Below are 18,379 nucleotides of genomic sequence, written 5' to 3' on the forward strand. Positions count from 1 at the left end.
CCCACATAAACTGCCATAACGAGCTACGGCTATACATAAGGCATCGGTGGCCCTTTTCAGGCATGGATTTTTTTTTTTGTGGTTTTAGGGCGCAAAACTTCTATGGTCATTAGCGCCCAGCCCGTGACTTAAGACAGTAAAAAACCGAAATTTAAAACCAGCAGCAATGGGAACAAAGTCAGAAAATTGGAGAAACTAAAAATAGAAGAATGCTTAAAAATCCACTACAGAAAGGGGGTGGTTGTCCCCAAAAAAAGCTTCAAATGAATGACGTCATTTCATTGTCACTAATAAACTGGAGAACGCGGTCGGCTGAGCGCGTGTCATCTGCTAAAATCGACGATAGATCAGGCGATAGCTGTAGACGGGAGCGTAACGGATTAAAATAGGGGCATTCAATTAAAAGGTGTCTTACCGTCCACAGCTGAGAGCAGTGGGGACAGAGTGGGGGAGGATCGCCGCTTAAAAGCTGTCGATGGCTAAAACGACAGTGCCCTATCCGGAGTCTAGCTAAAATTACCTCCTCCCGACGACGCGTTCGGGAGGAAGAGGTCCAAGCGCAAGGAACGGCTTTCACTTCCCGCAATTTATTACGGGGAAGTGCCGACCAATGCGCATGCCATAAATGAGCAACTTGGCGACATAAACCGCTCCGTAGATCGGTGAAGGGAAGCGACTGAATAGCTGGTCGAGGAAGAGAGACTGCAGCCTTGGCCGCTATATCGGCCGCCTCATTCCCACAGATACCAGCGTGTCCCGGGAGCCAGAGGAACGCCACCGAGACGCCCCCCAGGTGGAGCAAGCGCAGACAGTCCTGAATCCGGTGGACCAGAGGGTGCACAGGGTAAAGAGCTTGGAGACTGAGGAGAGAGCTGAGAGAATCTGAGCAGATAACGTACTGTATCCGCTGATTGCGGCGGATGTAGTGGACAGCCTGGAGAACAGCGTAAAGCTCCGCAGTATAAACCGAACACTGGTCGGGAAGCCGAAAGCGATTTGGGGTGTCGCCAACAATATAGGCACTCCCTACACCTAACGATGTTTTCGAGCCGTCGGTGTAAATAAATGTGGCGACCGTCATTTCTGCACATAGAGCAGCAAATGCCCGACGATAAACAAGTGTAGGGGTACCATCCTTGGGAAATTGACAAAGGTCACGGAGCAGGCAGATCCGGGGACGGAGCCAAGGCGGTGCTGTACCCCAAGTTGTCAAGAAGGTTTTAGGAAAGCGGAAGGAAAGAGAATGGAGCAGTTGACGGAAGCGGACTCCCGGGGGTAGTAGGGAGGAGGAGCGGCCTGCATACCCTACATCAAAGGAGGCGTCGAAAAGGTCATGGGCTGGATTAGCAGGCATGGAAGACAGATGGCTAGCATATCGACTCAGGAGGACTGCTCGCCGATTGGACAGCGGAGGTTCAGCAGTCTCAGCATAAAGGCTTTCCACAGGGCTAGTGTAAAAAGCTCCAGACACTAAACGTAATCCACGGTGGTGGATAGAGTCGAGACGCCGAAGAATAGACGGCCGAGCAGAGGAGTAGACTATGCTTCCATAATCCAATTTCGAGCGCACTAAGGCGCGATAGAGGCGGAGAAGGACCACTCGGTCCGCTCCCCAGGAGGTACCATTCAGGACACGGAGGGTGTTAAGCGATCGCAGACAGCGAGCCGAAAGATAGGAAACGTGGGAGGACCAGCATAGTTTTCTGTCAAACATAAGACCCAAGAATTTAGCGACGTCTGAAAACGGAAGGTTGACAGGACCTAGATGTAAGGAGAGCGGAAGAAACTCCTTACGTCGCCAAAAATTGACACAAACGGTCTTACTGGGTGAGAAACGGAAGCCAGTTTCGATGCTCCACGAGTGGAGGCGATCGAGACATCCTTGAAGACATCGTTCAAGAAGGCTGGTCCGTTGAGAGCTGTAGTAGATCGCAAAATCGTCCACAAAGAGGGAGCCCGAGACATCAGGAGGGAGAAAATCCATAATTGGATTTATGGCGATGGCAAACAGTACAACACTCAGCACGGATCCCTGGGGTTCCCCGTTTTCTTGGGAGAAAGTACGGGAGAGAGTAGTGTTCACCCGCACCCTAAAAGTGCGCTCTGCCATAAATTCGCGAAGAAAAAGGGGGCAGCCGGCCTCGAAAGCCCCAAGAGAACAGTGTGCGGAGGATGCCTGTCCTCCAACAGGTATCGTATGCTCTCTCCAGATCAAAAAATATTGCTACCGTTTGGCGTTGCCGGAGAAAATTGTTCATGATATAAGTGGAGAGAGCAACAAGATGGTCAACTGCAGAACGATGCTTTCGGAATCCGCATTGGGCAGGTGTTAAAAGACTGCGGGATTCCAGCCACCAAGCTAAACGGTAATTCACCATACGCTCCAAAACCTTACAGACACTACTCGTGAGAGAAATGGGGCGATAGCTAGAGGGGAGATGTTTGTCCTTTCCAGGTTTCGGAACGGGAACGACAATAGCTTCCCGCCACCGTCTGGGAAAGGTACTGTCGGTCCAAATTCGATTATAAAGGCGAAGGAGGTAACGCAGACTATGGGTTGATAAATGCAGCAACATTTGGACATGGATACCATCCGGTCCTGGGGCGGAGGAGCGAGAAGAAGAGAGGGCATGTTGGAGTTCCCGCATGGAGAAAACAGTATTGTAGCTTTCGTGATTTGGAGAGGAGAAAGCAAGATGTCGCACTTCTGCTGCACGTTTCTTCGGGAGAAACGCTGGCGGGTAATTGGAAGAGCTCGAAATCTCAGCAAAGTGCTGACCCAACGAGTTAGAAATTGCGACGGGGTCCACTAAGGTATCATGCGCGACAGTGAGCCCAGAGACCGGGGAGAAACTAGGCGCGCCTGAGAACCGTCGAAGCCGACTCCAAACTTCCGAGGAGGGAGTGAAGGTGTTAAATGAGCTAATAAAGAATTTCCAGCTTGCCTTCTTGCTATCGCGGATGACGCGACGGCATCGCGCACGGAGCTGCTTATAGCGGATACAGTTGGCCAAAGTAGGATGGTGACGGAAAATGCGAAGAGCACGTCGCCGCTCACGTAGTGCGTCACGGCATGCCTCGTTCCACCAAGGAACTTGGGGGCGCCGGGGCAATTCGGAGGTGCGTGGTATTGAACGTTCCGCAGCTGTAAGAATAATGTCGGTAATATGTGTGACCTCATCGTCGACGCTGGGAAAGCGACGCTCATCGAATGTCGCTAGAGACGAAAAAAGTGTCCAATCGGCTTGGGCAAATTTCCAGCGTCGCGAGCGCACATATGGCAGTGGAGGCTGCAGTCTAAGGACACATGGAAAGTGGTCACTCGAGTGTGTATCATCAAGGGCGAACCATTCGAAGCGCCGAGGTAGTGGAACATACCGACCGCAAGGTCCAAATGAGATAAATTTGTCGTGGAGGCAGACAAAAATGTGGGGACCCCAGTGTTGAGGCAAACTAGATCCGCTTGGTGGAAGACGTCTAGCAATAGAGAGCCACGTGGACAAGGATGTGGATATCCCCAGAGCGGGTGGTGGGCATTGAAGTCTCCAACCAGCAAATAGGGGGGTGGAAGCTGACCAAGAAGATGAAGGAGATCAGCTCGTGCCATTGGTGTGGATGATGGAATGTATACAGTACAAAGAGAGAACGTGTATCCAGAAAGGGAAAGACGGACGGCGACAGCTTGGAAGGAACTGTTTAAGGGGATTGGGTGATAATGGAGAGTATCATGGAGAAGAATCATGAGTCCTCCATGGGCTGGAGTGCCTTCAACAGAGGGGAGGTCATATCGGACGGACTGAAAGTGAGGGAGAACAAAGCAGTCATGGGGACGCAGCTTTGTTTCCTGAAGACAGAAGATGACCGGCGAGTAGGATCGTAAGAGGACCGACAATTCATCCCGATTGGCTCGAATGCCGCGGATATTCCAGTGGATAATGAACATGGGGTGAACAGAAAATGGAGGAATGTGACCAAAGTTGCTGTCAACTCAAAGACTGCTCGGAGCTAGCAACCGACATTCAGCCGAAGGCAGAAGATCGTGATCCATAGGTTGGTCAGGAGCAGCCCCTGCCACCAGCGATCGGCCGGTTGACCGGCCACCAGCAGTGCGCCTCGGCGACACAGAAGACGGCCGAGGGCGATTTCCGCCAGGTGGTGCTGTAGATGGGACACGCCTTGGCGGAGAAGGAGAGGAACTGGGTTTCTTTGTAGCCTTCTTGGAAGAATGATGTTTAGATGAAGGAGGAACCGATGGTTGTGAAGTTGCGGTACGTAAAAACTCTTCACGAGTATGCTCTTTTTTCGAAGACTTGGCGTCCGACTTTTGGGCTCGAGAGTTAGCAGAACCCGACGAATGGTGAGCCATAGAGTGGGCAGGCGAAAGTGGTGAGGTTGAACGAGCGATCTTTGCGCTGGCCGATCTGACGACCGTGGCACTAAAGGTGAGGTCGCAAGTCTGCGTGGCCGCCTCCTTTGTTGGCCGAGGAGAAGCAAGGACAGTGCTGTATTTTCATGTCTGAGGCACGGTGGCCTTGCGACTGGCGAATAATTTTCGAGCAGCGAAGGTCGACACCTTTTCCTTCACTCTTATTTCCTGGATGAGCTTTTCATCCTTAAAAACGGGGCAATCTCGAGAGAAAGCAGCGTGGTCACCCATACAGTTGATGCAGCAAGGGGATGGAGGTGGACAAGCACCCTCATGGGCATCCTTGCCACACGTAACACATTTGGCCGGATTGGAACAGGACTGGCTGGTGTGATTGAACCGCTGACATCGATAGCAACGCGTAGGGTTTGGGACGTAAGGGCGAACGGAAATTATCTCATAGCCTGCTTTGATTTTCGATGGGAGTTGAACTTTGTCAAATGTCAAGAAGACAGTGCGGGTGGGAATGATGTTCGTGTCAACCCGTTTCATTACTCTATGAACTGCCGTTACGCCCTGGTCAGACAGATAGTGCTGAATTTCTTCGTCAGACAATCCATCGAGGGAGCGTGTATAAACGACTCCACGCGAGGAATTTAAGGTACAGTGCGGTTCCACCCGGACAGGGAAGGTGTGGAGCAGAGAAGTACGCAGCAATTTTTGTGCCTGGAGGGCACTGTGTGTTTCTAACAACAGGGTGCCATTACGTAATCTGGAACAAGACTTTACAGGACCTGCAATTGCGTCGACACCTTTCTGAATAATGAAAGGGTTGACCGTGGAGAAGTCGTGACCTTCATCAGTCCGAGAAACAACAAGGAACTGTGGCAACGATGGAAGAATCGTCTGTGGCTGAGACTCAGTATACTTACGTTTGTGAGCAGACATAGTGGAAGGTGAGGAAACCATTGCGGAAGAATCCCCCATGATTACCGGCGTCTCCGATGGCGCGCTCCTCCCTTGTGGGGGCCCTCTCTGAGGGCACTCCCGCCTTAGGTGATTGTTCACACCTCAGGTCACACCTCCCGACAAACGGACGGAGGGACCAATCGGCATTTTCGGAAGGTATCAGCTCGGGTAATCACCCCTCCCTGGGCCTGGCCGTTACCAAGGGGTACGTACGTGTCCTACCTGTCTACCCGGGGCGGGGAATTACGCGTTACCCCGTCACCGGCTACGCACAAAAGGCCTGGGTCGGCCTTCAGACACGCACAGGGAGGAAGAAAGAGAAAGGGAAAGGAAAGAAGAGGTCTCAAACGCCGCAGCGGAGAAAAGGGGAAGAGAAGAGGTAAGGAAAAGAGAAGGACAAAGGAAGGAAGAAGACATAAAAGCAAGGAAGGCGAAGAATGCAGTACATTTATGAGCGTCCGCCTCCGGACGTAGGCACAAACCATACTCCCAGATGGGGAGAAAGGGAAGGAAAGAGCCAGAGGTGAGGGGAGGAGGGGCGAAGATAGGGATGGGGAAGGATGCGGAAAGGGAAGGTATGCAGCCCGGAAAGGAAGGAAGGCCACATTAGCTCGGGGTCCCGTGCTCGCTACGCACGTATCCACAAAAGAGTTGTGGACCCCCTGGGGGGTTTCAGGCATGGATGTTGGTGCAGACACGTCGAATGGCCTAGAGGCGTTAAAGTTATAGAATTTCTAGTAGCTGGTTAGAAACTGTAAACTGTAGTAGCCTAAATAATGTTGAAATGCTCTGGCAGATTACGCAAATCCAAACCGCCTTTGGAAATCTATTGTTAGAAAAGGGAACTAGAAGATGCTAGACAACCAAATTGCCAGATCAGCGGCTATAAGAATTTGTTTCACTACGCTGACTGGCATGGGGTAGACTGAAGAAACGTGGTGGAGTTTAGGTAAGGCATAGATGTTAATGAAATGGGTCACTTTCAGTGCGTTAAAATGCCTAATTCGGTTCTCTGATACGGAGTATAACACGTGTAATTAAAGATATTTCTATTGGTAACTGAGAATCAATATTTAATTATAGTATTTAATTATAAATGTTAGAGGTCGAATGTTTTTACATTGGTTACTACGTCCAGATACATGTGATAAGATGATGATGATGTTTGGTTTCTTGGGGCGCTCAACTGCGCAGTTATCAGCACCCGTACAAATTCCCAACCTTTGCTCAGTCGAATCTCGCCACTGTCATGAATGAAGATGAAACGATGAGGACAACACAAAAAACCCAGTCAACTCGAGACAGGTGAAAAATCCCTGACGCCGCCGGGAATCGAACCTGTGACCCAGCGCTTGGGAAGCAAGAACGCGTCCGCGAGACCACCTGTGATAACAGCAAACCAGTTATGTTTGTCTCCCCCCCCCCCCCCGGGGGGAGAAGTTCAGGTGTCGAAGAGTGGACGTATGGAAGCAAAACGATTAGTATCATGACATGCATATTTCACTTAGTGGTCCAGTTACGACAATACAGAAAACGTCAGGTGGTAAACTACCATATTTTGCGGACTCTAAGACGCTACGGACAATAAGATGCGGACTACTTTTTAAGCAGTTTTTAAATAACATTTTTACCATTTTCATAGTTAGATTGCAAAGTCAGATTTAAGAAATTCTTAGTTTATCAAACTGGACTGATCTTTCAAATCCCTGAAAATCATCATCTTCCAGTTTCGGTCTTTTTCATTCTGTCTTCTATTTCCACATTTAGTCTTCCTCATTTTTTTCAGTTCTTCTTTACTAGCCCGCCAATCGCGAACTGTTTTTTTTATGATTGATGGAGGGCCGAAATGCCACTTAACTGTTCTGTTTCCATGTTGTTCTACATATTATATTACTTTCAATTTATAGTTCGCATCATCTGAATATCTTTTATTTTTTCCATTACGGAGCTTCGGTAGCTCAGATGGTAGAGCACTTGCCCGCGAAAGGCAAACGTCCCGAGTTCGAGTCTCTCTCGGGCACACAGTTTTAATGCGCCAGGAAGTTCGATATCAGCGCACACTCCGCTGCAGAGTGAAAATCTCATCCTGGAAAAATATTATACTGTTACCGATTGCACAAATCACTTGCAATCGTTGCCACCGTGGACTGCAATGACGCATCATAGGCTAGACAGTGTTCTGGGTTTGTAACGGCGGAGAGGGAGGGTGTTAGCAAGCTTGTGAACCCCCGCGCCTCATGTTCGTCGCAACGTTGCACTGCTGCGCCAGTTGAATTCAATGTTGCCAGATAGAGATAGGTTCCCCGCAGCATCGAATATATGGCCATTTTTAAGACTGGCGGGAATTTTAAATCAGACACTTCGAAAACAAGATGGACCTGAATATTGGAGGCAATTTTGCGAGAAAAAAAAAATGCGTCTTATAGTCGGTAAAATGCGATATGTGACGTGTTTGCAGGAAGACTATTCAACGCAGAGAAAAAACAAGCAACACACTGAGGTACCACATATAGAAATGTCTGCACTTATACCCATTAGGTCCTGTATATTCGCAGTTGCTTATGGAGCGAGCATTTTGAAGCAAATGAGATTGGTGCATGGCATAATTCACGGCCCACATGTAGCCGGACTAATTTTTGCCTATTTTGGATGGCGTCGCTGTCCTCTTCATATTCTTGGACATCTACATCTACGTGGATACTCTGCAAATCACACTTAAGTGCCTGACAAAGGGTTCATCGAACCACTTTCACAATAATTCTCTATTATTCCAGTCTCGAGCAGTCTCGAGCGGAACGAACGAACACCTTTATCTTTCCGTGAGAGCTCTGATTTCCCTTATTTTATTATGGCGATCGTTTCTCCCTATGCAAGTCGGTGTCAACAAAATATTTTCGCATTCGGAGGAGAAATTTGGTGATTGTGATTTCTTGTATAAGTTGTTGCGTGAGACAAAGACCCTCTTCGTCAGCAACGATGATGCTCACTTCATTTGCACATGTCTGCACTCCATATTTATATCCGAGTAATGTGAAACATTCGAAGTTAGCATGGAGGCGTTGCAGGAGTGGTTCAGTAGTTCATGCATATTGCTGCGTGTCGGCTTCTCGGCAACAAGATATACGCCGGTGCTCGTCGCCCTCTCTATCGGCAACCCCTCTCACACCAACGTCATACGAGTGGCTTACCTGATTAAGCTACAGGGGACTCACCAGTAGACCATAAACAGTAGAAATCACGCGTTCTTCGGCAGACAGGCGCCAATGTTAGCAGCCCCAAAGGTCAATGGCCCTGTAGACCTGCTCCCTTCTTCAGGGTCACGTGGCCGCAAATAGTTCCAGCTGTATCCTTGCGCCGCCAGGGTATTTGGGTCAGCGCCCGAGTAGTAGAGGTGGATTTGGTGGAACCGGTTTACAGTATTTCGTGACTTTAATTACTTATAAATGATATTTCAGGTAGATCAAAAAAATATAAAAGCAATTACCTATTGTCAACGTAACAGTTTATTTGATCTCAAAAATGATTATCCTGGCTAATATTTGTCACTCTCCTGAAGAAATCTCCACTTGACGTTCTGTAGTAATGTTGTCTGTAAAGTCGTGAGTGGAACTAAATTGCATATCATTTATCAGATTTTACACAACTGTTACTTAAGATGGAATCACTTTTCTCTAGCAAAAGGAACATTTAGTCAAGAAATACTACGCGCTCACAACACCGACGTATGTCTCCTATTAAAATATTTCATGTAAATCGTCCGAAATAATTAGGCTTCATACATCAGCAAATAAGAAATTGATATTATGTAACGTGCTGTGAGCATTATTTTTAAAAATTCAATCTGAGTTGAATTCTGTCTTTTAAAGTAGATTCGGGACAACCGGTGCACATTTACTTCCGTTCATTTATATACACTCCTGGAAATGGAAAAAAGAACACATTGACACCGGTGTGTCAGACCCACCATACTTGCACCGGACACTGCGAGAGGACTGTACAAGCAATGATCACACGCACGGCACAGCGGACACACCAGGAACCACGGTGTTGGCCGTCGAATGGCGCTAGCTGCGCAGCATTTGTGCACCGCCGCCGTCAGTGTCAGCCAGTTTGCCGTGGCATACGGAGCTCCATCGCAGTCTTTAACACTGGTAGCATGCCGCGACAGCGTGGACGTGAACCGTATGTGCAGTTGACGGACTTTGAGCGAGGGCGTATAGTGGGCATGCGGGAGGCCGGGTGGACGTACCGCCGAATTGCTCAACACGTGGGGCGTGAGGTCTCCACAGTACATCGATGTTGTCGCCAGTGGTCGGCGGAAGGTGCACGTGCCCGTCGACCTGGGACCGGACCGCAGCGACGCACGGATGCACGCCAAGACCGTAGGATCCTACGCAGTGCCGTAGGGGACCGCACCGCCACTTCCCAGCAAATTAGGGACACTGTTGCTCCTGGGGTATCGGCGAGGACCATTCGCAACCGTCTCCATGAAGCTGGGCTACGGTCCCGCACACCGTTAGGCCGTCTTCCGCTCACGCCCCAACATCGTGCAGCCCGCCTCCAGTGGTGTCGCGACAGGCGTGAATGGAGGGACGAATGGAGACGTGTCGTCTTCAGCGACGAGAGTCGCTTCTGCCTTGGTGCCAATGATGGTCGTATGCGTGTTTGGCGCCGTGCAGGTGAGCGCCACAATCAGGACTGCATACGACCGAGGCACACAGGGCCAATACCCGGCATCATGGTGTGGGGAGCGATCTCCTACACTGGCCGTACACCACTGGTGATCGTCGAGGGGACACTGAATAGTGCACGGTACATCCAAACCGTCATCGAACCCATCGTTCTACAATTCCTAGACCGGCAAGGGAACTTGCTGTTCCAACAGGACAATGCACGTCCGCATGTATCCCGTGCCACCCAACGTGCTCTAGAAGGTGTAAGTCAACTACCCTGGCCAGCAAGATCTCCGGATCTGTCCCCCATTGAGCATGTTTGGGACTGGATGAAGCGTCGTCTCACGCGGTCTGCACGTCCAGCACGAACGCTGGTCCAACCGAGGCGCCAGGTGGAAATGGCATGGCAAGCCGTTCCACAGGACTACATCCAGCATCTCTACGATCGTCTCCATGGGAGAATAGCAGCCTGCATTGCTGCGAAAGGTGGATATACACTGTACTAGTGCCGACATTGTGCATGCTCTGTTGCCTGTGTCTATGTGCCTGTGGTTCTGTCAGTGTGATCATGTGATGTATCGGACCCCAGGAATGTGTCAATAAAGTTTCCCCTTCCTGGGACAATGAATTCACGGTGTTCTTATTTCAATTTCCAGGAGTGTATAACAACGTTTATGTTTGTTAAAATTCTCGATTCAAAACTGCCGCGGTGATATTTTTGCTAAGATGTCGGCAGACAAACGATAGTCAATGTGTCTATTGTTATTCTCGATTCTTTTTATATCAAGTTAATATATTCAGATAAAAGTCTTTAAGCTTTTTGTTCTCTATTTTTTAGCTTTTAAAGTTATTCTCAGTGAAAATGTTCCATATTTTTTATACCAGCTACTGGTAAACTCCGCTGTAAGCTCCTAGCGCTACTGGCTGCGCTTCTAATTGCGGAGCTGAAAATTAACACTTAAAAATATTTACTACATTGGATTACAATTGAAATAAATACAAATCCACGTCTAGACAATAGGTACTCTATTTTTCAAATAATAACTAACAATATAGTTACAGGCTTTCTCTTTACAGACCTCACACGTCTCACGTCCGAACAGTTCATCGGTTAGCACCGGAAGAACAACTGAACAACAGTTACCACAGATAACAAAAAAAAGATTATAATTGTCGTTGTCTATGAATGTAGTTCTCTGATAATAGTTTTAATTTACACAGAAATTAAATTATTACATAAATAATTATCTTCATTTTTACACGATACGGTCGTCTTTTTATACGTAGTATCGATAATATTTGTTGAAGTTTGTACACTTAGTTAATTTTAACATCTTGTGGCTAGAACGTAGTGTCGTGGATATTACATGGACCAAACTGTTGTTTCGGAGTATCAGTTGTCGCGATTACAGTTATTTTTTATGCCAATTACTTTTAACATTTATTTATAACTATCAGTTATTTTACGTACTGGATTCCCCAGACGGGGGTAAGTTAAAACTGAACACACGCGAAATGCGAACTGCTACATTTCCCACAGCTCGCATATGTGCACACTCGGACTTAAGTAATTTCCCTCCAATATGTTTCTTATGGGACAGACTTCAAATTTTGCCGCTTAATCTGTGGGAAGTCCGGCCTCTTAAGGTTGCCAACTGGCAGGGCCTCATCACGGCAACTCAGTTGTGTGACTCCACAGCTTACTTTGAAACTTTTTTGTTAATTAATATTTTTCATTTTTTTGTTTTGTTGTGGTCCTATAGTTAAATCTCTGAACCGTTCATTGAAATATTTAATTTTTTTTTTTTTTTTTTTTTTGTAGCCATGCAAGTTGATTCTGGTGCGCGACGCCAGCCTAACAGCAACTGCATACTGATTAGCGGCAACTACGTCTGTGGCGGCATGTGACTCACTTAAACAGCAACAACAATGCAATCATTTGTAAATTCAGTGGAACCCGCTGACGACCGGCACCTATTTCCGTAGAAGTACGAAAATATTTGTTTCACTCCAGTATCTGTCTTCTGAAAAATCACCATCTGCTGTAACTTATTGGAGTCCAAGACACAGTTATGAACTTCCAGGTTACCTGTAGTTGTAACCCACAGCTTCCAGAGAAAAAGAACTGTGAACGAAAAGTAATTGGCACAGAATAACAACGTGCAGATATACTCGTCTGCTGGCAGTTATTTCCATAGTCGGATGGATTCCTTAGGTCACTCTACCTAATAACACGAATCCGAGGTACACACTGCGATAGACTAAAGACTGCGCATTCTGAGAGTTATTTCCATGAGCTGCAGAATACCTCAAAAATGGTCGGTCCCTCTGCTCCGTTCATTTATCCGTGATCAGATCTCAGACGAAGCAAAAGCGTAGTATGCTCATCGGTAAACACACTATTGGCAGTTGTTAACGTAACTGTTAGTAACATATGAGCGATTACTGCAGTACCTGCTGCTTGTCAGTAACTAGTTACTTCTATGAGTTACTTTTTGGCGCCTCTACCGAGTAGTGACAAGCCGCGTGGTCTCATCCGTAGAACCAGTCTATTCCTTCGAGCCCTCTGGAGTCGGCTTTTGCTAAGGAAACTATCGGAATGTCCGCTGCCGTACCGCCACTAGTCACCACCTTATGTAGAGCTGCCAGTGACTACCTAATGCTTCGCCAGGAAATGACATCTACGCCGGATGCTGCAGAGGACTTTGTTATTGGCCGTCGCCGTTACTTTATGTTGTAACTTCTCAACTCCAGAGTGAACTCAGACTTTAAGTTTGTCCGTTATTGGGGCCATTTGCACAATTAAGAACTTGTGAAAAATCAGTGATTACCACGATCTACGACTACAGCTTTTGTAACGAACTTACTCTAAAAGAGAGCTTTAATTTATGTGTTCTTTAATAACCTTATTCCGCCTTGTTTACCAGAGCTGTGTTCTGATTGCGCCTCGGGCGCGGAACACATCACATATGACGTCGCCAACAGCAAGCATCTTTGCTTCAGATCTCGATATAAGGTTGCGGCACATGTGAGGGATTGACTGACCCTAATTCTGGTTTTGGTATGCTAGATGTATCCCCTTACAGTCTGAAAGAAAGAGGCTAAAACCCATAACTCAGCAGACAGTTTCTTAGATAGGAACACTCGATGAAATCGTGGGCATTTTGAAAGCCTAAAAATGCGAACAGTAAGGAAGCATGAGCATGTCAGGTCATCGATTCCCTCCGTGAAAGCCTCCGAGAATGGTATACTATTGAAAACATCGTTAAAGGGTTGCAGGAGCTGTGGTCCCAGTAAGTACCAGAATAATTTACTTACATCTTCCATAGATCATTGCGACGATACGTTTATCAAAAAGATGTGAAACGAGTCCATCTACGGAATATGAATGCATGATCTGTGTTAACATTCACAAAAATTACTTTAGTCCTACTGATGCAACTACTCTTAACTTTTTTACTGGCTACGAGTCTTTGAGTAGAAATTCGTCAACGGAATAGGAGCTGTCGGGGAGAAATGATTTTAAATTAGCTTTAAAACTTGTTTAGCTACCTATCAGACAGTTTATGTTACTGGACAAGTGATCAAAAATTTTTGTTGCTGCATATTGACCGCCTCTCTGATCCACTGACAACTTTAACAATGGGTAATAATGGTCACCTTTCCCTCTAGTGTTGTAGCTATGTGCATCACTATTCTTCTCAGATTTTGAAGGATTATTTATGAGGTATTCCATCAGCCAGTATACTATGTCTCTTCAGTAAATTGTTTCCTTAGGATGGATAGGATGTGTGACTGCTGTGTACGGACGCAGGAGGAGCTGGCCACTGTTCGCGAACAGCTGAGCGTGTTGATGGCCGCGGTCAGCCGTCTTCAGGCTGCTGCCTCGGAGTGTAGCGGCAGCGGGGAGTCTGGTGCGTCGCAAGGTACACCCCAGGTGTTACATGCTTCACCCACTGTCCCTGCTGTCGAGACATCTTCGCGGGTACCGGGCGCGGTTGGGCCACCCTCTCCCCAAGGGGAGTGGCGGGTTCAGCGGCGTTCGCGGCGCACGAGGCGGAAGGTCAATGTGGAGGCTGGCCGTGTGGCATCACCCGCTCTGCCTGTGATGGGACATGTAGCTGCTCCTTCAGCAAGGTCCGAGCAGGCACCCGGGGGGAGGGGTTTGTTAGTTATTGGGAGCTCCAACGTTAGGCGGGTGATGGAGCCCCTTAGGGAAATAGCGAGAAGGTCGGGGAAGAAGGCCAGTGTTCACTCTGTCTGCTTGCCGGGGGGTCTCATCCGAGATGTGGAGGAGGCCCTACCGGCGGCGATAGAGAGCACTGGGTGCACCCGACTGCAAATTGTTGCTCATGTCGGCACCAATGACTCCTGCCGTCTGGGTTCAGAGGTCATCCTCAGTTCGTACAGGCGCTTGGCGGAATTGGTGAAGGCGGAAAGCCTCGCTCGCGGGGTGGAATCAGAGCTAACTATTTGTAGTATCGTTCCCAGAACCGATCGCGGTTCTCTGGTTTGGAGCCGAGTGGAAGGCTTAAACCAGAGGCTCAGACGATTCTGCGGAGAGCTGGGGTGCAAATTTCTCGACCTCCGCTATCGGGTGGAGAAATGTAGGGTCCCCCTGAATAGGTCAGGCGTGCACTACACGCCGGAAGCGGCTACAAGGGTAGCGGAGTACGTGTGGAGTGCACATGGGGGTTTTTTAGGTTAGAGAATCCCCTCCCTAGGCCCGACTAGACGCCTCCTGAGACGCGGCAAGATAGGAGTAGGCAAAATGCAACAGGGAATAACAATATTAATGTGCTAATAGTAAACTGCAGGAGCGTCTATAGAAAGGTCCCAGAACTGCTCTCATTAATAAACGATCACAACGCCCATATAGTACTAGGGACAGAAAGTTGGCTGAAACCAGACGTAAACAGTAACGAAATCCTAAACTCAGATTGAAATGTATACCGCAGAGACAGGCTGAACAGTGAAGGGGGAGGCGTGTTTATAGCGATAAGAAGTGCAATAGTATCGAAGGAAATTGACGGAGATCAGAAATGTGAAATGATTTGGGTGAAGGTCGCGGTTAAAGCAGGTTCAGACATGGTAATTGGATGTCTCTATAGGCAGCCTGGCTCAGCAGCTGTTGTGGCTGAGCACCTGAAGGATAATTTGGAAAATATTTCGAGTAGATTTCCCCACCATGTTATAGTTCTGGGTGGAGATTTTAATTTGCCGGATATAGACTTGGAGACTCAGACGTTCATAACGGGTGGCAGGGACAAAGAATCCAGTGAAATTTTTTTAAGTGCTTTATCTGAAAACTACCTTGAGCAGTTAAACAGAGAACCGACTCGTGGCGATAACATATTAGACCTTCTGGTGACAAACAGACCCGAACTATTTGAAAAAGTTAACGCAGAACAGGGAATCAGCGATCATAAAGCGGTTACGGCATCGATGATTTCAGCCGTAAATAGGAATATTAAAAAGGGTAGGAAGATTTTTCTGTTTAGAAAAAGTGACAAAAAGCAGATTTCAGGGTACCTGTTGGCTCAACACAAAAGTTTTGTCTCAAGTACAGATAGTGTTGACGATCAGTGGAAAAAGTTCAAAACCATCGTACAATATGCGTTAGATGAGTATGTGCCAAGCAAGATCGTAAGAGATGGAAAAGAGCCACCGTGGTTAACAACCGAGTTAGAAAACTGCTGCGGAAGCAAAGGGAACTTCACAGCAAACATAAACATAGCCAAAGCCTTGCAGACAAACAAAAATTACGCGAAGCGAAATGTAGTGTGAAGAGAGCTATGCGAGAGGCGTTCAATGAATTCGAAAGTAAAGTTCTATGTACTGACTTGGCAGAAAATCCTAAGAAATTTCGGTCTTATGTCAAAGCGGTAGGTGGATCAAAACAAAATGTCCAGACACTCTGTGACCAAAATGGTACTGAAACAGGGGATGACAGACTAAAGGCCGAAATACTAAATGTCTTTTTCCAAAGTTGTTTCACAGAGGAAGATTGCACTGTAGTTCCTTCTCTAGATTGTCGCACAGATGACAAAATGGTAGATATCTAAATAGACGACAGAGGGATAGAGAAACAATTAAAATCGCTCAAAAGAGGAAAGGCCTCTGGACCTGATGGGATACCAGTTCAATTTTACACAGAGTACGTGAAGGAACTTGCCCCCCTTCTTGCAGCGGTGTACCGTAGGTCTCTAGAAGAGCGTAGCGTTCCAAAGGATTGGAAAAGGGCACAGGTCATCCCCGTTTTCAAGAAGGGACGTCGAACAGATGTGCAGAACTATAGACCTATATCTCTAACGTCGATCAGTTGTAGAATTTTGGAACACGTATTGTGTTCGAGTATAATGACTTTTCTGGAGACTAGAAATCTACTCTGTAGGAATCAGCATGGGTTTCGAAAAAGACGGTCATGTGAAACCCAGCTCGCGCTATTCGTCCACGAGACTCAGAGGGCCATAGACACGGGTTCACAGGTAGATGCCGTGTTTCTTGACTTCCGCAAGGCGTTCGATACAGTTCCCCACAGTCGTTTAATGAACAAAGTAAGAGCATATGGACTATCAGACCAATTGTGTGATTGGATTGAGGAGTTCCTAGATAACAGGACGCAGCATTTTATTCTCAATGGAGAGAAGTCTTCCGAAGTAAGAGTAATTTCAGGTGTGCCGCAGGGGAGTGTCATAGGACCGTTGCTATTCACAATATACATAAATGACCTGGTGGATGACGTCGGAAGTTCACTGAGGCTTTTTGCAGATGATGCTGTGGTGTATCGAGAGGTTGTAACAATGGAAAATTGTACTGAAATGCAGGAGGATCTGCAGCGAATTGACGCATGGTGCAGGGAATGGCAACTGAATCTCAATGTAGACAAGTGTAATGTGCTGCGAATACACAGAAAGATAGATCCTTTATCATTTAGCTACAAAATAGCAGGTCAGCAACTGGAAGCAGTTAATACCATAAATTATCTGGGAGTACGTATTAGGAGTGATTTAAAATGGAATGATCATATAATGTTGATTGTCGGTAAAGCAGATGCCAGACTGAGATTCATTGGAAGAATCCTAAGGAAAAGCAATCCGAAAACAAAGGAAGTAGGTTACAGTACGCTTGTTCGCCCACTGCTTGAATACTGCTCAGCAGTGTGGGATCCGTACCAGATAGGGTTGATACAAGACATAGAGAAGATCCAACGGAGAGCAGCGCGCTTCGTTACAGGATCATTTAGTAATCGCGAAAGCGTTACGGAGATGATAGATAAACTGCAGTGGAAGACTCTGCAGGAGAGACGCTCAGTAGCTCCGTACGGGCTTTTGTCAAAGTTTCGAGAACATACCTTCACCGAAGAGTCAAGCAGTATATTGCTCCCTCCTACGTATATCTCGCGAAGAGACCATGAGGATAAAATCAGAGAGATTAGAGCCCACACAGAGGCATACCGACAATCCTTCTTTCCACGAACAATACGAGACTGGAATAGAAGGGAGAACCGATAGAGGTACTGAAGGTACCCTCCGCCACACACCGTCAGGTGGCTTGCGGAGTATGGATGTAGATGTAGATGTAGATGTACTGTGGCAGCGCAGCTAAAACGCCTAACTCCTTGAAGGGGTATCTACGTTCCCGGGTGAACACCACACGTTATCCTTACTGCTCGTTTTTGTGCACTCAATACAATCTTTCTGTGTGATGAGAGGCACCAGCGCCGACCCCTGGGGCAATCCCCCCCACCCCCAAACCCCACTTATATTGGGACAGCAAGCCCTAGTCATTCTCACTACTGCGGAGAATGACTTTCTACTGTTTGTTCTTAAAGTAAGAGGTGAACCAATTTGTAGCTACTCCCCTTACTCCATAACTGTCCATCTTCTGCAGCAATGTTTCGTGATCAACTCGATAAAATGCCTTAGTTAAATCGGATAGACTTCTAGCGTTCTCAGCCATTTATTTAATCCGTCCAGAGACTCACAGAGAAAAGAGAATATATCATTTTCAGTTGTTAAACTACTTCTAAAATCGAACTGTGCATTTGAAGCAAATTATGTGAACTGAAATGATCAGTTATCCTTGTATATATATCCTTTTCAATAACTTTAGCAAACTCTGATAGCATAGACATAGGTCTAAAATTGTCTACATTATCCCTTTTCCTTTTGTATAAAGTAGCTTCACTGCTGAGTATATTAATCGGTCAGGAAACTGACATTCTGAAAGGAAAAGTTACAGATATGGCTAAATATGGGCTACCATATGCAGAACAGTACTTTAGTATTCTGCTAGATATCCTGTCATGTCCATAGAGCCGTGAGACTATCTAGTCTAGTCTGTTACTCTAGTGATTTACTTATTGTCT

The sequence above is a fragment of the Schistocerca cancellata genome, chromosome 3, assembly GCF_023864275.1.
Source record: "Schistocerca cancellata isolate TAMUIC-IGC-003103 chromosome 3, iqSchCanc2.1, whole genome shotgun sequence".
In the NCBI taxonomy this organism is placed as follows: Eukaryota; Metazoa; Arthropoda; class Insecta; order Orthoptera; family Acrididae; genus Schistocerca; species Schistocerca cancellata.